This window comes from Gymnogyps californianus, chromosome 16, assembly GCF_018139145.2.
Source record: "Gymnogyps californianus isolate 813 chromosome 16, ASM1813914v2, whole genome shotgun sequence".
Lineage (NCBI taxonomy): Eukaryota > Metazoa > Chordata > Aves > Accipitriformes > Cathartidae > Gymnogyps > Gymnogyps californianus.
The window spans coordinates 8859366-8884833 of NC_059486.1; the positions used below are offsets into that span (position 1 = coordinate 8859366).

Consider the following 25468-nt stretch of genomic DNA (forward strand, 5'->3'; position numbering starts at 1 on the left):
AGAAACCTCTGTGGGTTCCTCAGTTTATGTAGCATTAACTTGCACAGTTCACATTGAAAAGGATGTTAAAACAGTTCTTAAAAATAATTACATATAATGATCCTTTTCTCTGTCTTCATGCTTTAAAAGTAATTTATTTGTCCATATTAGTTCAGGCACAATGCAGAACTGAGCTGAATCTTCCTTTAAATAATCCTGCTCTCAGCTGGTTGCATTGTTCACCCCAGTCTGTGTGCGAGCGGCAGTTTGAAGGCTTGGTTTCCCCTTCCTGATATAATTTAAATGAACCTCGAGCAGCCCTCTCCCCATGCGGGTGGTGGGATGCTGGGCAGAGGTGGCCGGGCTCCATCCCGGGGGGTGGCCGTTCTCCGAGGCGGCTGGCTGCGGGAAGGGGGCTGTGCCCAGGGCTTGCTCCCCGGGGAGGAGGAGGAAACCCTTCTGGCTGGCTGGAAAAGAGAAGGAAAACGGTGTGTGACCTACAAGGTTGCTGTTGTTGTCTGTAATGGCTTTTTTACTTTTTTTTTCTTCCTGATACTTCTGCAGAAGATACTCCGTGGAAGAGATCCTATAGTATCGGCTCCCTCCCTGCTCCAGACAGACGGTAACTGGTAAGCCTTGATTTCTTTCCTTAATCATAGTGTCTCAGTGCAAAACTTGAGGAAGATTTTTAAAATACTGCTGATTATTAAGAACTGCACTCTCTGCTTGCAATGTTATTTCTTGACGTTACTGCTGCCTTTCTTTTTTCCTTCTTGGAGAGGTGCAAAGCAAGCTTTTATAGTTTGCCTTTTCTTTAGATTGTAAACAATATTATGTTGTTTCTGCTTTAGTTTTAAATGTTTACGTTCCCTCTCACTGGAGACCCAGTCCCCCGCCCCCTCCTACAATCCCCAAATGCATGGGGGTTTTGAAAGTGCTGTTCATACTTCTCACTTCACTGTTTATGATGCTGGGCAGTGATGCATTCAGATTATCACAGCACGGGTAAAATAATACCCACTTCTTCACTTACATCCTATTACTGCACCTCAGAGAGCCCTGTCACTTAGATTACTTAGGGGAAAATCAATGACATACGGTCTTTTGATTTAAAATACAAACTGTTGTTTAGAGATTTAAAAGATACCCTAATTTATTTTGAAATGGCCCGTAATGTGCTGGTACTTTTTTGATTGTTTTATTAGACTGTGATTTTTCCATCTAGCTTCTATTCCCAAAACCTACAAAATGATCATGATTTACTTTGGACATCTGTTAAATGCTGGGCTGTCTGGGGAACAAAGCAAGGGAGCTGCAGTCCTGATGGGAATATTGAAGGAGAGCAGTGAAACCAACTGTGATCTCCCAACAATAGGGTAATTTGAGCCACGCAGCCTTACTCCAATTCCTCTAGCTGGCATGGTTTTTGCACATAAATGTGTGCATCTCTGAACATGTCATGATTAACTGCTGTTATTAAATATATTTATCTTGTTTAAGACCACCTCAAGCCTTTCCCTTTCAGATCTATTGCTTTGCTTTTTTTTCAACAAGAACAAATCTGGAGCAGGAGCATTGACAGGATGCTGGGACCTGTGTGATTCCCCCACCCACAAATGCTGAGATATTTCTGTTTTCAGCTGTCACTATTAGTGTATTCTCAGTTCTCCTCCCCTCCACCCCCAGTTGCAACCAGTACTAAAAAGGTTTTTTGATTCTTTCCTAGCAGTTGAAGCAAACCCTGCTGCATTTTAGCTTCCTCCTGCAGGACAGATTTACTCACTGTGGTTACCCTGTGGTTGCCACATGTTAGTTACATTAAAGGCACTGCTCCCTAATCTAATGAAACAGAAATCCATGAGATGTATAAAAACATTCTATTATTCTCCTATTTTCAAGAACATTTCCTGTTCTCCTCTCCCCCCCCCCCGCTAATTTCATGAATATGGGTTCAGTCTGTTGGAAGGGAGCTTTCAAACAGTGTGTGTCAGGCTAGGTGGTTAAAATATATCCACCCTGTTTGGATTTCGGCAGTTGCGATAACCAGGAGCACGGAGGTGGTATTCCTGTTTGAAGAAGAATGATAGGTATTTATCTATGAAGTATGAGTCAGTATCTAGGGTTCTTAATTGTTTGATGGCATTGCAAAAAGCACACTGCGAGTCAATAAAAGTTTTACGTGAGTAAAGATGATCAAAATCCTTACAAAAAGGTGCTCTAAGGGTGATGTTTAATACCATTAAATACACAGCCAGAAATACTGAGATCTGCTCTGTTTGCCTATTTGTATCTGAAGAACAAACTATAACCTGAATAGGGGTTTAGAAAAAAATATTCAAGACAATTTCTAAGTGCCTTAAAACATCAATCCTCACAAAGTGTCTGAGAAGCAGCAGATGTTTAGACACTTCAGCCACAAAACTAGCAGCGCTGTATCTCAGAGACTTGAAATGGTCTATGTTCTGCTTTTACATTTATAAGTTCTGTTATTGTCATGATAGGAAGTTTAAGAGCACACAGGGCAGGAAAAATCTTTTTTTGCTTATAATTTTTCAAGTGGATGGATCACTTGTAGGAGTGCTTAAACGACTGGGAACTGAGAGCTGGGAACTGGAGTTGGGAGTGCTGGCTCCTTCCGACTGCTCTAACTCTCCATTGAGTCAGATCATTTTGTGTCTGGACTTCAGTATAAGGTTTAGTCAGAGATGACAGCAACAGAACTCCTTCATGAGTCATCCACTTAATCCTGCTCCAGACAGAGGGCTCTTCCTTTTGCTTTATTAGTCAGGCCGTTAGCTCCATTGTTTTGCTGTTAGATGTGTTGGTTGTTGTTGTTTTGTTTTTGTTTTTTTCAATCTAAATTGGGTTCTTTTTTTCTGTGCTTTCAATTCTTGTGGCAGTGGCATTTTCAGCCATTGCAAGGATTTTCTAGGTCTGCAGGTTAGCCCTCGCTTGTGCCATACTCAAGCAGATTACTTCCAGTCTTGAAGGGAAAACTGTCGAGGAGTTTTCCCATGGAGAAGCTGATCTAATCCATTTGAGCTGGTAAAAGACTTCTGTGAGCTTTGAAATCTGCTAGACTGTGCCTTACAAGTAATACATGTCACTTTTATAGCAAGGCAACAATAAAAAAAAAAAAAAAAAAAAAATAATAAATAAAAAATAAAGTGAGGATGATATCTAGAGGTCTGTAGGTCTGTGACCCAAGAGAAGCTCTCCTAGTAGCTGCTAGAAATTTCTATAATGAAATCCCAAACCCTGTGAGATATTCCATGCTTTGCTGCCAACCTGAAACCTGAGTTAGGGTTATGGAGGTCTATGAAACTTGCAAGAGAACCATGGCCAGTTTTTGGTTTCAGCTGAGTTTCGCAGTGGTGCCATAGGTTCATTTAAATGCTGAATATGTGGAAATGAGCTCCTCTCCTTCCATGTGAATGTTAATTTAGTACACTTTGTTTAGCTGCGATGGCAACACAGTTTTTGGAAACGTTCTGTGTGCATTAGTCATCAATATCTGAGCGATGTTTCTATTGTGCTCATCTGCCAATGGTCCTAAAAAGCATCAGCAATTCATCTATTCCAGCTGGGACAAGAAAGACTGACAAACTGCAGTGCTGCATTGAAAAGCGACTAAAAATGGAATCATAGGGCATGTTTATTGTATTTTCATGACTGCAGCAGTTAGGGACTGGTTTTCTAGCATACTGCAGCATTTGGGATTACCGCTGTGGGCTGTCCTGTTTCATCCCATGGGATGACTCAGTCAGAAGTCTACTCTTCTGAAGCCTGTGTGGAGGATCAGCCTCTGATAGTTGTACTGATGAGGGGGAGGGAGCTATATTTGCATCCAGCTACCTGGTGTGGTGCTAGTTTGACAGCCTGGTGCTAGGATGACAATTCTCAGTCAAATTGAGGAGTTAGCATGTGTAGCGCTGAATACTTGCAGGTTCAGACTAAGATGATCACGTCGGGAAGAAGGATGAACTCACAATTAAGGTCCTGAGCTAAAACCTCATGAGTCTGGGTGTGACTTCTGCTATGAGATCCTTGCCTGACCTTGTGCTCAAGGTGATACCAGAGGTTTAGTTTCCGTCTGCAGGGTGGAAATATTATTTCTCTATCTGCCTGCCCTTTGTTTCTCTACATAAATGATGAGTGAGGAGGGGTCTTCAATCAATGAAATGAGAGAGGTCTCACAAAGCTAACTTCAGCTGAATAAGACTAGTTTTTGTAGTGTCTGTGTCTAATAGGCTCGTCCAGAGGCTGAATCAGAGCTGCTAAATGGCAATTCCTGCTCTGAATTGCCTTGGTTACAGCTAGTCTTTGTGAATCCCCCTTTTTCTGTCACGCTTACACAGAATGCCCTGTCCACCAGGGTTTTGAATGCTATTGCATTTTTGCCATCTGTTTTCAAGACAGTCACCTTGGAGAGAGGCAACTCTCCCCACTGCAGCCCGTGCCCTACCTGGTGCTCCTATGCTGGTGCCTATGCTGCTGATACTCCTGAGTACCTGCTCGCAGATGAGTTGATTTATCTGTAATTCGTCAAGAGGAAAACAAGGAACAAGAAAATTCTGCAGAGCAATGGTGCCCTGCATCTCGTCCTGGGTAGAATTGCTCTAGCTGGCTGCTCCATCATATGCTTATGAGGAGGGGGACTGAGACTGGGAGGTTTTTAAGGTCAGCTCCATCTATTCAGAGCAAGAATAGAAGGCCTGACCTTTTTCAAATGGTAAGCTTTGTCAGTGCTCCCATTGGGATTTTTCCCCAGGTGACTGCTTAAATGTCACTTGTGGTAAACCAGGGGATTGGAAGCACTACGAACTTCCCTTTCTCCTTCATGAGGCAGCACTGAGAGCTTCTTATGAGGTTATCTGTTTTCCTAAAGTTGAAAACATCAGAGAAGTGAATAGAAATGTATTTTTCATATTGTGTCTGTTTTGTAAAAGCCATAGTTCTTGAAGATGTCTGTTTCTTTAGCAATGCAAAAAAAAAAAATTCCTATATAGCTACAATTAACACTGCAGCAATAACTCAGTGGCATACATTCCTTGTGTTTATTGATTAGCGAACAAGCCCCCTGGGGTTTACATTGCTTCCAACACGTTTGGTTCCAGCTGAATACCTGCAGTGTGCATTGATCTAAGTGTGTGATTTCTCCTAAATATCAGCCATCCTGTCCGATTGCATCACAGCTGTACATGTGCTATTGTAGCTGTGCAAAACCAAGTGGCTGAAAATGAAAAATCACCATGTGAAAAATGAAAGGGCACCTGTTCCAGTCTCTGTTGACATCCATGAGCCCTCTGTCACATTGAGGTTACACCTGCATAATTCACTTGGCTTCAACAGAGCGACTTCTGATTTATATTTGCATGTGTGAGAAGAAATTCAAGTCCCTCAGGGGCTATGGCAGCTCAGTGCTTCAAAGAATCAGGTCCCTGCTGCAGAAAAGGACCAGATACCAAAGTTCAAAGTGAATGGATGCTTATTTCTCTACAGCTTTTGTTTTCTTTGTGAGCATGAACTACAGATCATTGCACAGGCATTTCTAGAATAGGTGTGGCTGCAGTAATTACTGCTTTTTCTTTTGAAGGAACCTGCACTTACAAAACAGAGCAGGATACGAAAGCAGATGAACGTGCTGTCTAAAAGGACTCGATGTGACCAGCTGAAGTTCAAAGGTTAGGAACAGTGGGATGAGTTGCTTGGCAAGACAAGGGCTTCAGCATACGCTGTCCTTGGTGGGTTACTGGAAGGTGTAGGTGCCTGCTGAAGCACCCTGCTGTGGCTCAGCACACTGGCTGAGCAAGTGCTTTGCGCTGATGCTGAAGGGACGGTGCAGGTGGTGAAGACAGAGGCAAAGGGAGGATGGATATGAAGGAGAAGGAAGGCTATGGGGAGAGCGGTGCTAGTGCTGTAGGAGTAATGAGCTGGATTTGTTTCAGCTCATCAGCCTCTAATCTATTTTAAAGTTGATATTAAAGTATGAAATAGAGTGTGGCAAGGGGGATGGAGATACAGACAAGCTTTCAAACCAGCGTTGAGGTGCAGGCTAATTCTGCATTTCTATTCATAGTTGTATAGCGGAAAAAGCACAGACTGCATGTGGAAGAGTGAGAAGAGGCTGATAAGCAAACCAGGGAGCATCAGTAATGGGGAATTTCTTCTTTCAGCTGCATGTTGTGTTGCTCCTAACCAAGTGTAAAGATTCCCCGCAAACAGTGCTGCCTTTGCTTTCATCTGCCATGGCCTCACCCAAAACTTGCTAGGAAAGGTCGTGTTGTGAGGCCCCTGGCTGTGCTGCTCCAGACATGAAGTAGACCGGTTCTAACTGCAGAGCTGCTCTGTCAGGGCTCCGGTACATGAGCTCCCCTTGCTATAGCCCATCAGGGGTGAGGTATTGACCTCGCAAGTTCTCTCCCAACCCTACTTTTCTATAACTTCAGAAAAAGTGTCCCTCTCCCTTTGCTCGTGGGGACACGGTCTCACCGTGACTCGTTTCTGCAAAGACCTGAAGAAATGTCTTTTTCTAAAATGCAGCTTTTCTTTATCTTGTGCTAATTTTTAATGAATACTGCAGCAGCAATAGTGAAGAAGGCTGTGGCAGGACTGCAAATGAGGGTCTGAGGATGTTAATCTTGTTAAAAGACAGGGCTGAGACTTTGGTGGCAGGAGGCTTGGATGCAGAAAGTGAGGAGGGTTTCACCCTGAGCTTGCTCAGCCCTGCTCACCCAGAGCAATCACAGCTGTTGCTTTGGATTGTGGAATAAGAAGCTGTCTCCAAGGTTCATTAGGCCCTTGCCTATTAAGGGCTTTAAAAACTAGGGTCAGGACCTTGAAACAGATCTGCAGGCTGGGAGTGAGCGGAGTATGTGTGCTATCTGTGCAGTGAGGGGAGTGGTTTTGGTTCAGCTCCAAGTGGATCAGTGCCTGTGGTACAAAACCACCTGGAATTAATTGAAAACACTGGTGGCCATTTTCAGTGGAGCGGCAGAAGCAGGCCGAGAGACTGGGAACACACTGCCCTTATCCCCCGGTTACACTGGTGGAGGCATGTGTGGGAGGTTTATGCTGACACTTCCCACACTATGTGTGCTTTGTGAACTTTCGTTTCCAGGGCTGTCAAGACAAAGTCTTTCGTTGCAATTACAGACATGTTTTATTTTCTTGTAATAGAGTTGCAAGCATTTATTTTCACTTTAACCATACTGTCCCAACAAGAAGGTGCTGCTTAGAATGACGACAGCTTCTTACATTCAAATGCTGCTTTTCTTCTCTTACGTATCTCTCTCTTTCCATAGGCCATGTGCATAGCAGAGTAATTGTGTGGGATACAGGACTCTACTCTTCAAACCCATGGAGATGAAGCCCACCAGAACTGTCTCAGGTTTGGCCAGGATTTCCAGGTGAATTCCAAATGTCATTAGAAAGACTTATTGGTTTGTATCTGATGAACAGTGTCTTTTGTTTCCTTCCTACTCTTTGGCTTATGAATATGAAAGAACATCTAGTGGAAAGAATACTTGTTCACAGCTGATGACTTTGGTGGTCCCTTAAGGAAAGCTCCATGCTCTTTGCTGATGAGGCCATTGATATTTTAGCATATGGAACAAAGTTAGGATGCTCTGGGTATTTATAAATGTAATCAAGAATTATCCAGATGTCCTGTACTTCATTTGAGAAGTACAACTAAGTACAAATAATAAAATCAATACATTCCAACATTGATTTTTGTTGTCCTCAGAATCTTGGAGGGGATGAGGGACTTCTGCTCCAGGAGAGAGTCATGACTGGAAACCAGGTGGGAAACTATGGCTGCAAGTCTGAGGAGCGTAAGGTGGAGAAAGGGCGCCTAGTCAATGTGTGAGAGGAACTGATTGCAACCTGCATTAGAAAAGTAAATTTAAGAATGAAGACTGACCTGTGCTGAGATGGAACTCCTGTCGTGTTGTGTGCCTTGGTGAGAGGGAGTGATGTGGCAAAACAGGGTTTATCATGCCAGTGGCAGAAGGAAGCCTCTTGGTTCCAGCTCTGTCAAAGGACTATTGATGGGCATGGGCAGTCTATTCTGCCCCAGACTTTTAGTTCTTTGGCCTACTCCATCCTCCCAGCATCTCCTCTGGCTTTTTGTCAGGCCATGTTGTTCCCGCAGGAGAACTTTGATTCACCTTTTGTCTGTGGAGCTGGGCCTTTCCTCTCTGCCCTCCACCTTTGGCAGTTCTTGCAGAATACCCCTGGTATCACTGAACTTTCTGACCGGGACAGAGAGATCTCTCTCCCCCGGTGCAGCCAGTTTTTCCAGTGGTGATGCTCCTCTTTCAATTAGTGCAGGTTTTTCCACGTAGAGTATGATGACGTCTGGATGAAATCTGGGACTGCAGCTCATACATATACAGATATAGCTGCTGGACCAGTAATTCTTCTGTCTCCTTTTCAGCTTATAAGACATAGCTCTAAATTGAATCTCAGAAAAATGAGGTTCCAGGTCAAAGAAGTAGGGTAATGATTTGGAATTAGTTTTTCTCCTGTTTTGTGTTGTTCCACCCAGGTGTGGTGGTTTTCTCCTCACTGCAGAGGAGGTAGGGGCTATGTTCTTCAAGGGGAAATTCCAGTTTGGGGTAATGCAAATGAAAACACCATGTGTGTCCTTTTTCATTCAAATTACATACAAAAAATTGGTGATACGAGACATGAGCAAAGGCAGAACAGAGCCTAGAGTCTTTAATCTTTAAAATCTATTTTACATGATTAAAAGGATCCTGCCTGGAGAAAAGCAAGACTGGCTATTTATATCTCCATTCTTCTCCCCCCTGCCCCCCTTTTTTTCCCAGAAAATAGTGCACAGTCTTTCACATCTGAAAGACCACGGCTGGCTGCCATTAATTCTAATGCTAAATCCTCATCAGCATTTCAAAACATTATGAAAATGTCTAAGAAACTGTCTTCTAGTAGCTTGAAAATATCGCAGGCAGCAACTTAAATAATACTGTAAGTGCCCTGGTAAGTACAAGAGCACATGCTGGAAAGGAAAAGAGAAAAATAAAAGGCTTTAGACCACCAAGCAAATGTCAGTTCTACAAAGCAGGCATAAATGGATTGCAGGATTTCATGGATGCTGAGAGTTTGAATTACTGACTGAGCTACACCTCACTTACAGAAAATGTGGTTTTCTTTTTTAGAGAACGCATCAAATATTGAATGCTACTGTTTGCTGTGCAGTCTGCTCCATGGACAAGTACATAAATAACCTTACATGTAGGGTTCTGTTTAGGCCAACAAATGCAATTAAATGAATGGAATATGGCCAGGACCCCAATATTAGCGCTCTATTACACTGCATTGGCGAAGATGATGGATGCCAATTAAAGTGAAATCAATGGTCATAGGTTAAAAAAATGATGACTCTGATCAAAGCACTCCTCCTTCAGCAAAGCATTAAACCTGTCCTAAACTTAAACACATGGTTTTTAAGTCCTGCTTAAAATTGAGCATGTGCTTAAGTAATTTCCTGTTTAGGGAAGGGCTGGACCATGCATTTTTGGGTTTAGTTTTTTAATTGGGGAATATCCATGCTTACCTAGTTCTCTATGGATAGATTTCGAGACAGTTATGCATATGCCAAATTTCACTGGGGTTTCAGGACATGCTATTGCTGTCTCACACTCGTTTGTATTTATAGTGCTCCAGCAGGCTTGGGGAACTATATAAGGATTTCAAAGGCTCATGCTATTTCTGCTTTCATTGATGATGCTTTCACTGAAGCTCTACCCTGCAATGGGTTGGCAGCAGAGGGCTGACAAGTGGTCCTTCTCCTTTGGTAGTAAGTGAGATGTTGCCAGTTGAGGATGATTATCCATATCGTTAGTTTTGCAATAGTGATTTTTTTTTTTTGCTTTGGTGAATATTTTTAAATATTGCCAAGTCTTTCTGCTTTTGAAAGAATTAAAATGAATTTTTTTATCCTTCTCTTTTTAAAAGATATCTGCAAACCTATAGCCCCATTTTAATAATAATTAAAAAGAAAAAAAAGACAGGTAATTTTTCAAGGGGAAAAATAAACCTTATTGTTTTTCCCCAGTTCACATAAGAACTGGGACAAGAACTCTCTCCAAGCAAATAGAGTCAAAATCTCAGCTTTGCTGGGAAATCCTAGGATTTGGGGGAAAATGTAGAGTCAAAAACGAAGGCAGAGATGGGAAACTTTCCTCAGCCCCTGTGCTGCTTTTTCTCTCTTTGATTAAACATCAGGTTTAAGTATCATCAACAATGTGAATTCTGAAGAATACAAGAGAATGCACTTCAGGTTAGAAAGCTTGTCTTTTATTCAGGTATTTAAAAAAAAAAGCCACTAGACTATTCTTGAAATAAATCACTGAGAGGGTTAGATGGAGGCTGGAGGTGCACACTACATTTTTCATTGCCAGCTCCTTGTAGCCAAGGTACATTGTCAAGACTAACCTTGGAAAGCACTTCTCTCTCTTCTCCCTGCATAGCTCTTCATGGTGGCATCATTAATGTTGATGGCTATAATTGACCACAAAGAGCAGACCTTTAGTCCCTACCTGATCTTTCAGAGTGTTTATACGCTGCTAGCCTGACCACACAGCAGACTAATGAGCATTACACTTGACAAATATTGTCGTGCCTAAACAGGAGACAGTGATTCTGCTAAGACAAGCAGCAAGCCTGGGGGCATGTCATGCTCAAATAGGAAAGTTAAGAATTGATATTAATTCTCTTCCGCTCACTAGGGGCCTGATCCAGATCCCTAATGTCAGTTAAGTCTTTCCACTGTAAGCTTTGCATCTCTCCTATGAAGCAGCCCTTTAAAATACAATACAACCAAATGGTATAACAATAAATTTGACAGTAATAACAGATGGTGCAAACTGCTTTTTAACTAGGATCAGGACTGTTCCAGTAGCTGGATGAGTACTGATTTGAGATAAAAAAGCCTAGGTCCTAATTCTTTCTAGATTTAAGTATCTGGAGTCTTGATATGTGTAGGGTAGCACTCCAAATTTTATGTGCTAGAGCAAAACATGATGAGCAATTTCGAAGAAATGAGAACATGTGATTTTATTTGCATTGAGCCTGTCATGTAAAACTCTGCATGGCTGCTGTATATGGTCTGCATACAGAGCTTTGGGGGAAACTCCCCTCTACCCCACACCAAGCCTGCTCATAAATCCCAGGTAATTGTAGCACCCGTGTTGCTGAGTTGCCTTCTCCCTGCTACGTATGTGTGTTTCTCTTGATTACAAACAGCATCAAAAGTTTTAATGACTTCTTGAGGTTCTCTTTCTAGATGCTATAATTTATTTTTATTTTATATAATTTAAAATAGAGAGCACTTGTGAAACGAATGGGATTACAAATTATGCTTGTGTCTAAATATCTCTTTGGTCTGTTTATCTGGTGTCTAGGCCTCACTGGATTTTTTTTTTGTTGTTGTAACTTGCCATGAGTTACTCAACTGCTGTCTCCTTTTTATTTTTTTCTGACAGAATCCTTGATATCAGGTAGACTCAGATATTCCTGAAGTTTTGGGCTAAGTTAAATAACTCTGCAATACAGCAGAAGAATGTGATGCTAAATAGAGGGGGCAGCCAGGTTTCCAGCCTGCCACTGAGAACTGGATCTGCCATGCTGGTACTTGCTTTTTGCTTTGCAAACGTGCTTGTGCTCAGAAAGCTTCTGACTAACTTTGTTGAACAGCTGAGTCAGCTGGACTTTCCGGGGTGCTCTCCTGGTCCGCTCTCCTCTCCCTGGCCCCGGGCTGGTGTGTGTGCGCATCTGAGACCAGCATTGCCTGAGCGTGGTATTTTAAGTATCTGGATCTGTGCACTATACAGATCTCGATTCTGTTTTTTATCATCTCTCCTCTGAGTCTGAAGTGCACCACTGCAACCTCATGCACTTGACTAACTCCTGCACGCGTGCTGGCTGCAAGCGGAGGTCAGATGCTCGCTCGGGACTTTCGGCACCCGCTGCCTGGAAGCGCTGCCTGGAAGCACTGCCTTTGCGGGCTGCCTTTGGGCAAGGAGCGGAGCAGCGTTTCCAGCTGGGGAGGGCAGCTCTGTGCTGACTTGCTGTTTGTTGGAGACTTGTGCTTTAGCAATGTGATCTTGTAAGACAAAGCATTGCTGATCATTCCTGTCACCAGATATTCATCTAGGTCAGCAGAATGCAGCCAGCCCCACTGAAATGGGAGGGAGTGAGTGTGCCACCAGACTGCCACTAAGTCCTTTGGAAGATTGTCCTGTTGACAGGAGATTATTTACTGGGATACATATCCAGGACCAAGGCAAACTGAGCCAACTGATGCAAGGGGATCTGTTTAGGTCAGGCCTAAATGCAGCCCAGAGTATTTTGCCTGCCTTGACTGCAAGCAGTGCTTCAGCTGCTGGCGCAGAATTGCTCAGAAGCAGTGTTTGAAGGCACAGTCCTGAGACACAGCGAGCACCCAGGCTTGCCAGTGCTGCGTTGGGCATGCAGTGGTTCTGTGGCATCCCTGTCTCAAGCATGTCCCACATGCTTAGTCAGTCCCCTCTGGGACAGATGTGAACCTTTGCCTCGGGATCTGCTAATTTTGAGTTCAGAATCTTTTGGGCTAAATGGATTAAAAAAAAATAGTTTATCATCTAAAAGAGTGAGGACTGTTTTTCTTTGCAGTGCTGGAAAGCAGGTGCAGGGAACGCTTTTCACCAGCCTTGCTTACTTCCCTGGGGGAAGGACATGCTCAATGCACCCATCACAGCCCCCAGATCCTTGGGAAGTGTGGCCAGGTCCTCAAACCACGCTCAGGGGCGAGCAGTGTGCAGTAATTGAGCTGTGCATCCTCTTAGGACTGTCTTAATCCATGATGTTTGCTGTCAGCAAGATCCAGTGGGAACTGCTGCAGACATGCCAATGTTCTGCTTCCTCTGCAGAGAGGCTCTAAGCTGCCAGGGCAGTTTTTTATCTCAATATCACCTAGTTGCTTTCATCTGTGTACTATTAAACTGTTAATATATCGGGGGAAAAACTCATCCAGGAGAGTGTATTAGGAATACCTAAATGAGGTAGCTGTGTTATCCTCAGCAAAATATTATTGTTATTAAATATTCCCACCAGATACTTGGACAGCTTGCATTACAACTGCAAAGCTAACATTTCATTATAGGAAGATATATACTCATAATGGATTGCAATCTACCAAAATACACAGAGGGCCCCAGATTTGTCAGTGTGCATTTGCTCTGCAAGAAATGCATCTCACTAAAAACCAGATGTCAAAATTAACAGTAGAGCTTTCACAATGGAGGGAAGAAAGCTGACATTTCTGAGCTGGCAGTCCAGCTGTGTTAACAGTGTCAGGGAGCCTTTGTGTTATTAACTACCATGTTTAGCAGTAGAACTTCATTAGGAGTTTATTTAAATTATAAGTGGTGGGAAATCACTATACTGTGTTGGTGGCAACAATTGCAATCAGGTGAGATTCTGGATCCCCTCCTCCCCCCAATATTTTCTCTCTTTCCATTCACTTGCCACGTTCCTGTATAGCAAAATTTCAAGCGGTTGTAAGAATTCAGTTTTGAGGAAATTGCTGGGGATCATTGTCAGGGTCAAGTTTTGGAGAGGGATGAGGGAGACAGGCATTGGAAAGCTCTTGTAAATGTCTGAGTAACTGTTCTGAAATGTAAATTATTGATTCATACCCTCCTGTTTTCTAATGTGCTTTATCTTCTTGGTAATTTAGCCTAGTTTTCAGGGTATTTTTTATCTGTAGCTTTGTAGAACCTGTATTACCCATGTATTTTATCTCATCTCTTTTTCTCCTGTTCTTAGATGTTAGGTAGTGAGTCAGGGCACTGATTAGCTTGACTAATTTGTTGGCATAGCTTTCTGTCAGGGGAAAAAGGGTGTACATTTTTAAAAGTGAAGATAATTAACCATTGGAACAACACAAGCACCAGTGGATTCTCCAGTACTAGCAATAGTAATGTCAAGAGGTATGTTTTCCTAAGAGATGACTCTAGTTTTCCACCGGCATTAATTTTTGGAAGCCCTATGGCCTGTACTACATGGAAGATGGATGATCTTGATGGTCCGTCATGTCTTAGGAGTTCCCAAACCTGGTGCTTGGGCATTGTGTTTAGCTCTGTTCCTGCTTGCAGGAAAGGATGGGAGGAAGGGTTTGGTCACACGGGCAAGGTCCATGCCTTGAGAAGTGTGTACTATGGAGCTGGAGGTCTGTATCTCAGGTCACATCAGACTAAGGGCAATTAATTACTTGCAAAGTGATGGGTAGTCTTGGCTTCTGGAAGGCTCCTGGGGTCTCTAATCACTGATGGAAATATGAATTGCAATCTCACAAAGCCTCTGAATGTACTCGCTAGAGTGGATGCCCCATCAAAGGGCGCTGATATGGAATTAGCCTGCTCCCTGGGGAGGTGGGAGAGGGAAGATGCTCTGGGGACCCTCTCTGGGGATGCCGCTGCATGTAGGGGTGCAGCCTCTTGGAAGAGCATCCCCTCCCTGCTGGGCTGAAAGGCAGGACAGGGCCAGGCACCCAGCAAAAAAAGGGGATGCAAATATGGGAGAGGTGCTCTCAGGGAACCCTGTGGGAGTCAATATCCCACTGATAAGACTTAGTGTATTTATCTGTGGGTGCTGTCCTGGCCACCCGTATTTAAGCATGACCAGAGAATTAGCCTTGCTGGTGCGGCTCTGGCGGGTGGGGAAGCAACATCCCCTTTTACAGGCAGAAGGAAGCGCTGACTTACCTGCAGACAAGGGAGATATTAAATTTCAAGGCAAGGTCATATTTCCTCTTTAAAATCCAGATAGACAGAGATTGCTGTTGACCCCAGCAGCATTATGTGACCTTATCTACCACACAGAGATTTTCCTGAGGTTTTCTATTAGAGAGGCGGGCCTGCGGCTCGAAGGGCGAGCGTGGGGGCGATGCCGAGGTTTGAACCCACCCACGCTGAGCAGAGGTGGCTGGTGGGGCAGGTACGAGGTGCTCTCCGTGCCTGGCTGGGAGAAGTAAGGGGAGGAACATCTAGAGGAAAACAGCTCCTCAAAGCCAGCATAGAGATGCTCAGCCCTCTTCAGTAAATCATTTGAGCGTGATCTCAAGCATCTATTGCAATGTTTTGCTGAACGGGGGCCCAGCAGAGGAAGAAGTCCTTAGGCAAATCACAGTGTATAAATACCTCTGCTGTGAGTGTAACTAAGGCCACGGCGCTGTCACACAACGCAGTCAGCAATAAATAGGTTCCTGAATTAGAGAGAATCTCTGCTGTATTTCAGATGTGACTGTTCGAGCTACATGTACAAAACGTCCTTTGAAATAGCAGCTGTGTCTGCGTTATCTTCCTCTAAGAGATAAGCAATTATGAGAATGTTATAATGATTTCTTAAAAAAAAAAATTTGGTCTAAACAGCAATTGCTTTTTAGTGCAGGAGATATTTAAATATCAGTACCTTGAATTGATTAAAAAGAGCTGTACTGATAATGCAATTTTGTAGCTTGTGATTTGCACTGAATGGCGCAATGAATCATGATGAAAGGCTGGAGAGGAGATTTCTGATGGAACCTTCCGCTGCATTGGTGGCTCTGATTTAGTGTGTTCATTTCACAAAGAAGTCTGCACTTGTATAAAACTTCTCATTGCTGGGAATTAATGCTAGCGTGGTTTTAGTGGCATGTTTTTGTTCACTAATGATGAACACGGGAATACCTTGCTTTGCTGAAGGGCCTCTTAGGAGAGCTATGTTTCTAAGGGATACTCTGCATTCCTCTGCACACTGATGTCTTCTGTACTTCTACTTTGAATGATTTTGAATATCATACTTCTATAAAACTTGCATTTCTCCTGGCTGTTTATTAGTCATAGCAATTACATATATTTTTCAGACTTTCCCAAATGCAAAATAGATTTCTTCCACTTGGATAGCTAACTGCTAGAAAACAAAATCTCCCAACTAACAGGTAATATCAGTGAATTCTTGGATCATGGAAGAATTTGTGTCGTCTTGAATCACCAGGCAATTTATTTATTCAAGCCCTCTTGGAATCTGTTCCCTTGCAACATGTAACTCTAGTACTGTTTTATGAGTAAGGTTGACTGAGAGATACTTATGGTTTAAGTGTGTTCGTGTATCTAACAGGCAATGTCAGGATGCACGTCGCTGTAAGCAGATGGAGCAGTTACCAAGCTTAGCTGGACTCTTTCACTCTGTTCTTTTAATTCCTTTTTGCACTGTGTATAAAAAAAAAAAAAAAAACCAAAACCCAAAGCAAAAACCCCAAAGAGGAGTTTCAGTCCAGTGTGCCTCTGAGCTGCACCCTGAGCATCATTAATTTCACTTCTGCTTGAGGTGGCACTTAGGTCTGGAATCCTTCTGTACCTTGGCTCCTGTAATTAGTCTGCTACCTCCGCAATGGGGTCTCAACTGTCTAAATCCTTGTCTTCAAGCAAGTACTGACAGCCCCCTCGTGTTAAGTTTTGTAAACACTAATTTGTGACATCTCCTGTGGCTTAAATCAAAGCACTCAAGTAAAAGTAATAATACCACTGTTAAAGTGAATGTTATGGAAGAAAATGCCTGTCACCTGACACTAAATGGATATGACACTGAGCGTGTTTCAGGAGATGTTTCTAATGAGGCGGCGCTGGGGGAAGTAATGCTGCTTTCGCAGCCCTGAAGCTATCGGCTCCGTGGCCTGCTCGGCAGAAAACACAAAGGAAGAATAATACTTATTTCAAGTCTGTTTTGTGTTTTGCTCAGGTGCACATAAAAGGAGGAGGATGACCTGGCTCCTGCAAGTCTACATTTGAATTGCAGCTGTGCGATCTGCTGATGCATCTGATCAAAGAGACCAAAGCCCTGTTTGTGCTAGGTGCTGTACAATCAGGGGACACACAAGTTTCTCCCTGTCCCATAAAACTCGCAGTTTAGTAACCAGGGCAGACTATTACCTGAAATTATGCCTAGAATACACAGCTCTTGCCTATTTGTCTCTTTTTTTTTTTAACCAACCTTTTTGTCCTCCTTTCATATTCACATTTGTTGAATGCAGCATTCCCCCTTTTCCTTTGTAATGCCTTGAACTCTGTTGTTGTATTATATGAACTGTTCATGTCTGGCAATACTGGAAACAATAGAAGCCCTTGAAACCAAAACTGCAGTGTCACACTGATGTTTATTTTCAAAGAAATTTCTGTAAGCATTCATAGTATAACCATAATACAGACTTTCAAGCAGGTAGCTGAGCTAGTTGTACCCATCTGCTGTGTTTAAGCATGTTGAAGGATAAACCAAACCTCTGTCAACATATGAGAAGCCCAAGCAAACTGGGAAAGCAGACAGGATTATCAGTAAGAGAAACATCACGTTGTGTATATTCCCAGCCCATGGGAGTAGGGAGCAGGGGAAGATGCCTGAAGGTGGTTGCCCATGTATGAACCCTAGGCTGGGAGTGGCTGTGTGGTGGGTGGCCACTGGGTATCACCAGCATGGAAACTTGACAGGTAGTCAGTGGTCTCGTGCTGAGGTTTTCTGTCTTTTTCCACAGGCGTTTGTCTGTGGAAAATCTGCAGTCTGAATTGTGCAGTCTGAATCTGCACAATCTCATCTGATTTTAGAACAAGTGAACACACTGGGCCCTGGGAGGCCATTTCTTCTTTTACTTCCCCCAGGCTGCCCAACGTGTGCTATAAGGACCCTGCTGCCCCGCTCGCCGTGACGCCCTGCGCTGGAAGGAAGCGACTGCTTTGTGGAGCCGGTGGGAAGGAGCCAGCGCTCACCAGCTGCAGCCCTGGCCCACGCTCCGCTTCAGCTGAGCGGACGTCCCGGCGAGCTGCCGCGGGGCGCGTGGGGACGGGCGCTGCTGGCCCTGGTGGCACGCTGGCAGCTCCGCCGGCGGGAGCCACGGCAGCTCCCTCGGGTCAGCACAACGGCGCTAAGTCCTGGTAGCGAGAGGGTTTGACCTTGCAGAGCTGCTCGCAAGTCCAAAGGCTGAGGTGCGGTTTGGAGCTGGGGTGCAGAAGGCAGTGGTGCCATACGCTGGCCAGCTCTTCCCATTTCTAGTGTTCAGTAATCCCTTATTAAGAGGCTAGAAACCTGGGCAGGTGCTGTAGTGTCAAGAATGTTTCTAATGTCTTTTGTTTATTTCCTTTTTAATTTTTTTAAACTGAAAGATGCAGGGTTTTTTGATTCCTCTGTTCCTTGTATGATTAGGGGAAACCCCATCTAGTAAGTCTGAATGCTTCTACCGTGGAAATACTTAGTACCAGCTCTGGCATATTTATGTTGGCTCCCTGATTAGACAGTGTGCCAAGCTGTGCTTCGTGGCCTTAATTATCGCAACTTCAGGCTAGCGTTGCCTGCTTACAGCATAATCCCACGGCCTAGAGTGAACCCTGAAAATGCTTAATTAAATGACATTCCACAACAGATTAAGGAGTCAGAAGCCCATGATAAAGAAAAAGGGAGACTGTGACTATAGGAGTGGCAGGTGCTCTTCCCTTTCAGGATAACGCTCCTGACATGGACCGGTTCATTTTGAGCATATTAAAAAAACCAACATTAATTGGTAACAGTTTAGGGTCTGTGCTTGGCTGCTTGCATTTTCCATGCCAAGTGATCCAGAGACATCTCATTTTGGGCTGGTGTATGCATGGGCTCTGTGGGCTCTCACTGATTTACATCAGCTGAGGATCTGCTCTGTGCTCGGCATAACTTGACTGTCTCCGTAATCGTGTGTGAATTACGGCCTGATCATGAAGTCTGCTCATGTGAGCAGGCGCTGCCTGCCAGGTCGCAGAGCGTGGCTCGCAGTTCACGTGGCACTGCGCCAGCTTCTCCCAGCCTGGAGCCTGGCTGCGCCGGAGAAGGGCTGTGGGATGGGCACCCTCGAGCAGCTTTTACAGCAGTGACCAGAGACTTTGTGTGCTTTGTTTTGGGCACCTGGATGAGGCCCTTTGGCAAAGTCAGCGGGTGCCTTTGCTGTTTTGCAGTTGTGAAATGCAGGGTGAGCATCAGGGTCAGGCAGCAAAAATCAGTTGCCTTTTTTAAAAATTATTTTTAAAAAGAAAACCAAAACCTTTTCTCTATGTAAACACTGGCATGCAGTTATTTGGAACAGACACCATCAAATTGTGTTAGGGAGTCCCCCGGGAGCCAAAGCCTATGTCTAACCACAGAAGATCAGCATACAAATGCTGTAGATAATGTTACATTGCACAGATTAGGGATCAAACCTTCAGCAAATCTGTTCAGAGCAAGAAAATGACAGCAAGTGGGGCACGTGCAGCATGTCGAGCACATCTCATTCAAAGGCCCATCGGTAAAGGCGGTTATTGCTAATATCGTGTTTTATCATATTATTCCTCAATTATTTGCTCCAACAACTCTCTTGTCTTGGCTGAATAAACTGGCTGTGCAGAAGCTGACCTAGAGTGATTTCTTCTTTGCAAAGAGAAGTGGATTGTGGTTGGGTGTCATGATGTTTCCAGGGGTTTGGTTTGTATGGTTTGTGTCCTTCTCCAGTCCTGTAACATAATTTCAGCGATTACACTACAGGAGGGGGGAGTGAATTCAATGTCCCTGCTAACACAGGGACAGTCATCAGGGGAAACAAAATGCGGAGGGCCCGAGTGAGGGTGGTCCCTGGCTGGTGCCTGTGGTTGGTGGGAGGAGATGTGCCAGGCAGTGGGTCTGCCTGGGGTTTCCCTGCACAGAGGGCTGGAGGTGGCTGTAGCTGGGGAGCACATCTGCCTTCTACCTCTGGAGACCTGAGCTTTAACTATGTCTTATCCTACGAGTGAAAGGAGTTTAGTGGTCCCAGCCTAATCCCCAGTGCATGTTTTGCCCACGTTACAAAATGTACCACACGCTTTGACACAACTGGAAGCTTTGGGTGCGTAGAGGCAAGGATTTTTTTTATATTTGATAGCAGAAGCAAGGCGGATTATTCCTAAACTGCATCAGCTAAGCTGTGCAAGGAAGTGTAGCACATCATTTTCCTATCTCTGAAATGGAGAAGATTTTTTTGCTGAGCAGGGCTATTCAGGTGGTGAGGTTTTAGCATGAGGACTGTCTCTCACTACAGCTCAGAGGCTGCACACACTTGCTGCGTGTGCTTAATCCCTTGCCCCATGATTAGTCCCGATGGGGTGCAGAGCAGCAACTTGGAGCGTGTACCAGCATCAAACCAGCCCTAAGCCTGATCTCCTCTCCTCTGAAACGCTTTTACAGAAAGCCATCATCTGCCTGAATGCTACATGACTTTAATGTTCATCATCTTCTATTGCAGCTTTCCTTTTTGCAAATGAAAAGTAAGAGAGTTTAAAAGAAGCAAGTGAAATCTTACAGCAAAAACCTCTTTTTAGGTATTCCATGGAGGAATAACCCAGGGCAATACATGTGGCATAAGGATTTTTATTTACCTACAGGTATTTTATGCTTGGAGCCAACAAGTCTGCACTGATTCCTGTTCAGAGCTTTATATGTGATAAAAAGCATCAGGTCAGATTTGTTTTCTTTATTATATGTTTACTGTCATTCCTCAAACTGAAAATTCATCTTGTTCTAGTCTGAAGACCCGGTTCTGCAGGGGTTAGAGCATCCTCCGTTTCTCCCATGACATCTCTAAGTCATCCAGCAACATGTAGCTCTTGGATGCTTTGCTCTTCAGCTGAGTCGAAGATCAGCCAGAGTCAAAGCCTGGAGATTGTACCCCAGTTTAGTCTTCATGAGGCGTGTGTGTGTGTGTGTACGAACTGGGATTCCCCTGGCTGCAGCAGAGCTTTGTGCGAGTGAAGCCCCAGGCTGAGCACAGCATGTTGTGCAGACCCCATCTGAAGACCTCCTTTGTGGCTGGAGCAATATAAAGGTCTTTAGATCCAGTGTTCAGCCTTGAAAGTGCTTCTTTGAAGTCTCTGGGTCTTCACGTGTCCTCCAGACTTTCATTTAGTGTAGTATTTTGTTTTGGTAGGGGTTTTTTTTAAGATTTCAGGTAAGATTTCAACAAGCTGGGGATGTATCAAAGTATAAAATACTTGCTTGAATCTTAATCAATCCAAACTGTTCTCTTAAGAAGGAAAAATAAAGGCTGTTAAAGCAGGCCAGACACTTATAAGGCAGCAGATGTTTCTCTTTATTGTCAGAACAGCAATCTTTATTAAATACCAAAGAAAGCCCTGTAAATCCAGGAAGGCAATTGAGTCTATGCTGAGGACACCTCTTCCTCAGGCCAAACAGTCTTTTCTAAGTCATTTGTTTTTCCTGCTGATCCTTCGATGGTGTTTCTGTGACATAAAAGCAAAAGGGAAAATGAATATTTAACTGTGGAAATAATCTGATAGTTTAAGCTTGAAAAGAGAATGCGGGAAGCGAGGGAAAGAGCTGAGATGATGTCTTTCACACCCATGCTGTCTTCTCCTTGGTGCCAGGACTAATGTGGGGCCGTTCCAGGGGACCCCTGGAGATGCCCCAAATTCACAGCGGGCTGGTACGTCTGGTCACGACACAGTTAATGGCTAGGCATATCTTCTCCCGAGAACATGTCTGACAAAAGGCAAACAACACGTTATTATTGCCTGGGAATTGCAGAGCGAGGCCTCTGTAGGATGGAGAGAGCTCTTTCGGGGTTGTCTGGAGAGCGCCGGGCGTAATGAGTCTGGTAGTTTTCATTAGCATTGCTAATGGCATCTTCCACTTTTAAGAAATAACAACAAGGTTTCATGAATTAATAAAACAAAGATTGTGATTGACTAAACAAAGGGTGTGCCGGTCTATGCAGCTGGTCTGTTTTAACTAGGTAATGTCCATAGATACGGCGTTAATTTAATTCTCAGTTGAAATACTCCAGAGGAAATGTCAGATCAATAATGTAGAAAAGGGCAAAGATTTGCTAAGCCTGGCTGACTTGCGTATGTTAACTACCGTGAGATAGATATGGATAAATGCTGAACATTAAGGTGAGTAATCACAACTGTCTTGGGTGTCTGAAAAATTTTTCTGCATAAACACTGTACAAAACAAACATGTTTCAGGCAAGAAGCTGGATGTTAAGGTAACAGGTTGTTATTTCACACACGACTCCGCAGTTAACATCCATGGGTTTGCTTTTTTTCTGGAAGAGGATAAAAAGCCTCATTGCAGACATTGTCCCATCCTCCCTGGTGTGGTGCTGAGAGTCCCCGTGCCAATCCCTAATCCGGGGTCCTGCACCAACATATCTTCAAGCCTGCACGCATGTGTACCAGTGCTAGTTCTTAGTGGTTTTAAAGCTTGGTTTGTATCTGGATTTTATCTGTTTTGCCAGCAGGTTGTGTGGGTGCATCTCCTACTGGCTTCAAACTATGACCCACGGGAGATGCTAAGAAGAGGAGAAATCTTATGCCCATGCTCCAGAATCAGCATGAGCTTTGTCTGCAGTAGGGTTTTCTGCTCAGCTTTGCAGGCTGCTCTGCCTCCCTGAGCCCTTGTACCTGCTGGCACTCCAACAGCGTCGCCAGAGCTGGGCAGGACCACTCAGCTTTCTGAATTCACCCTTGAATATCCAAATCTGGATCGTCATTCTGACTTGAGCCCATCATGGCCTGGAGATGAATCATGTTCTGTGTGTAGATGGCCATAAAACACCTATGGGATGGGTAGGTCCCACATTACTTGGGAGACTTCCATGGGACTGGGTAGCAAAGGGTGCTCCAAAAGCAAATCCCACCTTTCTTTGTCAAGAAGTGCTTCTGTTACCAGCAGCTATGCTCAGCTGTGGTCATGGCTAGCACTCTTGCCTCCCAAGGACGACAAGAACAGACAACTTTCTTGGCCTTTGGGCCTGAATCTCAGCTATTTGGCAGTTGCACAGAAATTTTTCCATGCGATCTTTGCTAAACCACTCAGAAACCTTGAGGATTTTTTTATTTAAATAACACTATCTCTTCCAGTACCGAGAGTGAGGGCTCTCCCAGAGCTGGTGTGTGTGTGTGAAGTCTATGGAAACACTGTGATTTCAGAATTGCCAAAACAAACAACAGGTGCCTGTGTTATTTTGCAAGCAGGAGCTCCTCAAATATCAGACTTTGGCAAAGGAGATGCTTCCTTACAGCACTGATCTTCTTACCCCAAAGGCCCCTGGAAACCTGGGTGGTGTATTTACGGTAAAGGATGCCGAGTTGGAAAACATTTTGAAATCACCTTTGATGAAAAAGTCTTTAAAGTGCCTTCCCAGCTACTCGTTCATCTGCTTAATTTCTGCTTTCAACAAAAGTATGGATCAGTATCAGGTTTAAGTACAATTGGAGAAGGCACACAGTGACTCAGAGAACCCATAATAGCCTTTTTCCTAGGGGCTTGGCTTACCTACTCCGGAGAATTGAGCATGGGTGTAGCTACACTGAGGTCTCTGTACCAGTACAAACCTGTGGTTCAGAAACATGGTGAGATTGGAAAAAATGCTTACGCCGATGCAATTAGCCCTCATCCAGGAACTGCGCAGGTTGCACTGGTGTCCAAGAGAGTTTGTCATGGTGGTGGCTAATAGTGTGCTACAGTGGAGTGAGACTGTACAGAGCAGTCCTTCGAGTGGAATTCTTCACTTCTCTGAGGGATAAAGTACCAGCTGCCGGCTTTTTTGGGAGCTACTAAAACCATGAAGTGATTTCCCCCTGCTCCAAAGGACCAGCTCATGCCTCAGGAGCCACCCACCCAATATTTGCCATAGCACAGGGCTGGTTTCCTAGCAAGGTGGTGATGGACAGGATCTGTCCCCTGAGTGACAGGGAGGCCCTCCCTGGGCAGGACAGTGTGGGACATGTGTGCCACTGCTTGCCACGGTGCTCTCTGGGGATGCGGGGGCTTTGGAAGAAGCCAGGGGCAGCCCAGTGCCTCCATCCCCAGTGTCGACTGGCCTCTTACTGGGCTGCTTCCAGTTGTGTTTTAAAAGGAGGAAAGAAAAGAGCTGACAGAGCTGGAACTGCTTTAAGGTGGAACTGAAACAATAGCTTGTGGCTGTCTGAATCAGTTCCCTTGTTCCATGAATTTGACTCAGAGCTGAGTATTTCAGAGCCTCAGAAAGAAAAGGCTTATTTCAATTTTGGTTCTAATAATGGGCAAAGGTCACGACAGCTGGGAGGAGAGGGGAAATGAAAGGCATGGGCTTGGCTATTTTCTCTGAACCAGCTTCACCCGTTCCTGGTTACGATCTCGGCAGAATAATAACTGATATTAAGCAAAGCCAAGAAATGAAATTAACACATGCAAAATTACATTACAGCCGTGTCAGGAGTCCTGCTGCCCAGCAGCGTTAGCAAGGCCTCCTGGTGCAAAGTAACAAGGGCAGCGAGGAAAAGGTGATGGCTCGGAGCGGAGCAGCTCACTCCGCCATGCACAGCCCATACCCACAGCGGCAGGGCAGGCCTGTGCGCCGGCATCTGCCTGCACCGCGGCTGGGGCACCTGCAGCTCTGCCTGTAGTAGAGATGCTCTGCTACATGTGCGCCCGCAGCTCAGCCTTCTCTCAGCCCCCCACGATGCTTTAACGTGCTGTAAATCTAAACTTAAAACATGCCAGCAAGCTCAAGGCTTGACGTGCAGCGCTGATGCTTGAGCTTCTCCATGGATTCGGCCAACCTTCAAGACCAGATCATGGCATACTGTGAGAGCTGTAGGAGAGGAGCAGCCAGGACTCCCAGCCTCAGTGGCCAGGCTTCACCGCTCACCAAGACAAACGGCTCCGCCTGCCCTCAGTCTGCTCATGGCTCCACATCCCAGTTTTGCTCTCAGAGATGTTGCAGATCTCCGCTCGCTCTCGAGGTTATCCATAGCCTGTTTTCTATTTGTCCATCCAGGAGTGAACGCCTTCACTTCCGAAGTGTTATCCCTAGGGACTGCCCCTAAGGTTTCTGACAACAGTTTGTCTTGCAGACACATTAACCTGGGGATGGTGGCCAGGGAAACCAAGAGCTTGCTGCCCTTGTCAAACTTCCCAGAGTGCCTGCTGGAAGTACAGCACATCCCTCCATATCTGTGCGGAAAATGCACAAAATGTGGGCTGACCTATGAAACAAGGAGTGGCACAGAAGGATGCATTTCATGTACATTAATAATAACAGTAAACCTTCTAAGGAACAGTTATATTTGAAGAGGTTAGAAGGGCTGAGGGGATACGATAGCCATGGAAACTTTTCTTTTGCTTCTTGGCAGCAACAGCGTTGCCTCACTGGGCTTAGTATAGTGCTGCGTGTCAAAATAGTTGTTAGCACTGGGACGTTGCCTCCCAGAGGGCTGAGCTTGGCACCTGGGGAGCTGTGCAGTGCGGATGCGACCCCGAGCTGCCAGGCATAGCTGTGGGCATGTCGCCACTTCACCTGTACCCATCTCTGCTGCCACCAGCGATGTGGAGCCTACCTGGCAGAGTCATGTCTTGGTACTGCCTGGATGCATGTACAGGCAGCAACAGCGAACGCAGGTTTGCTAAACCCAGG

General features: G+C 44.7%; 1 long non-coding RNA gene across 1 annotated transcript; it reads left to right on the forward strand.

The window, feature by feature from the left end:
- The first annotated feature begins 559 nt into the window (after window positions 1–559).
- On the forward strand, window positions 560–17141 carry LOC127023062 (uncharacterized). Its single transcript, XR_007767395.1, has 4 exons — window positions 560–608; window positions 7284–7388; window positions 7727–7783; window positions 16765–17141. It is a non-coding gene; the product is annotated as an uncharacterized LOC127023062 (long non-coding RNA).
- The last annotated feature ends 8327 nt before the right edge of the window (window positions 17142–25468 follow it).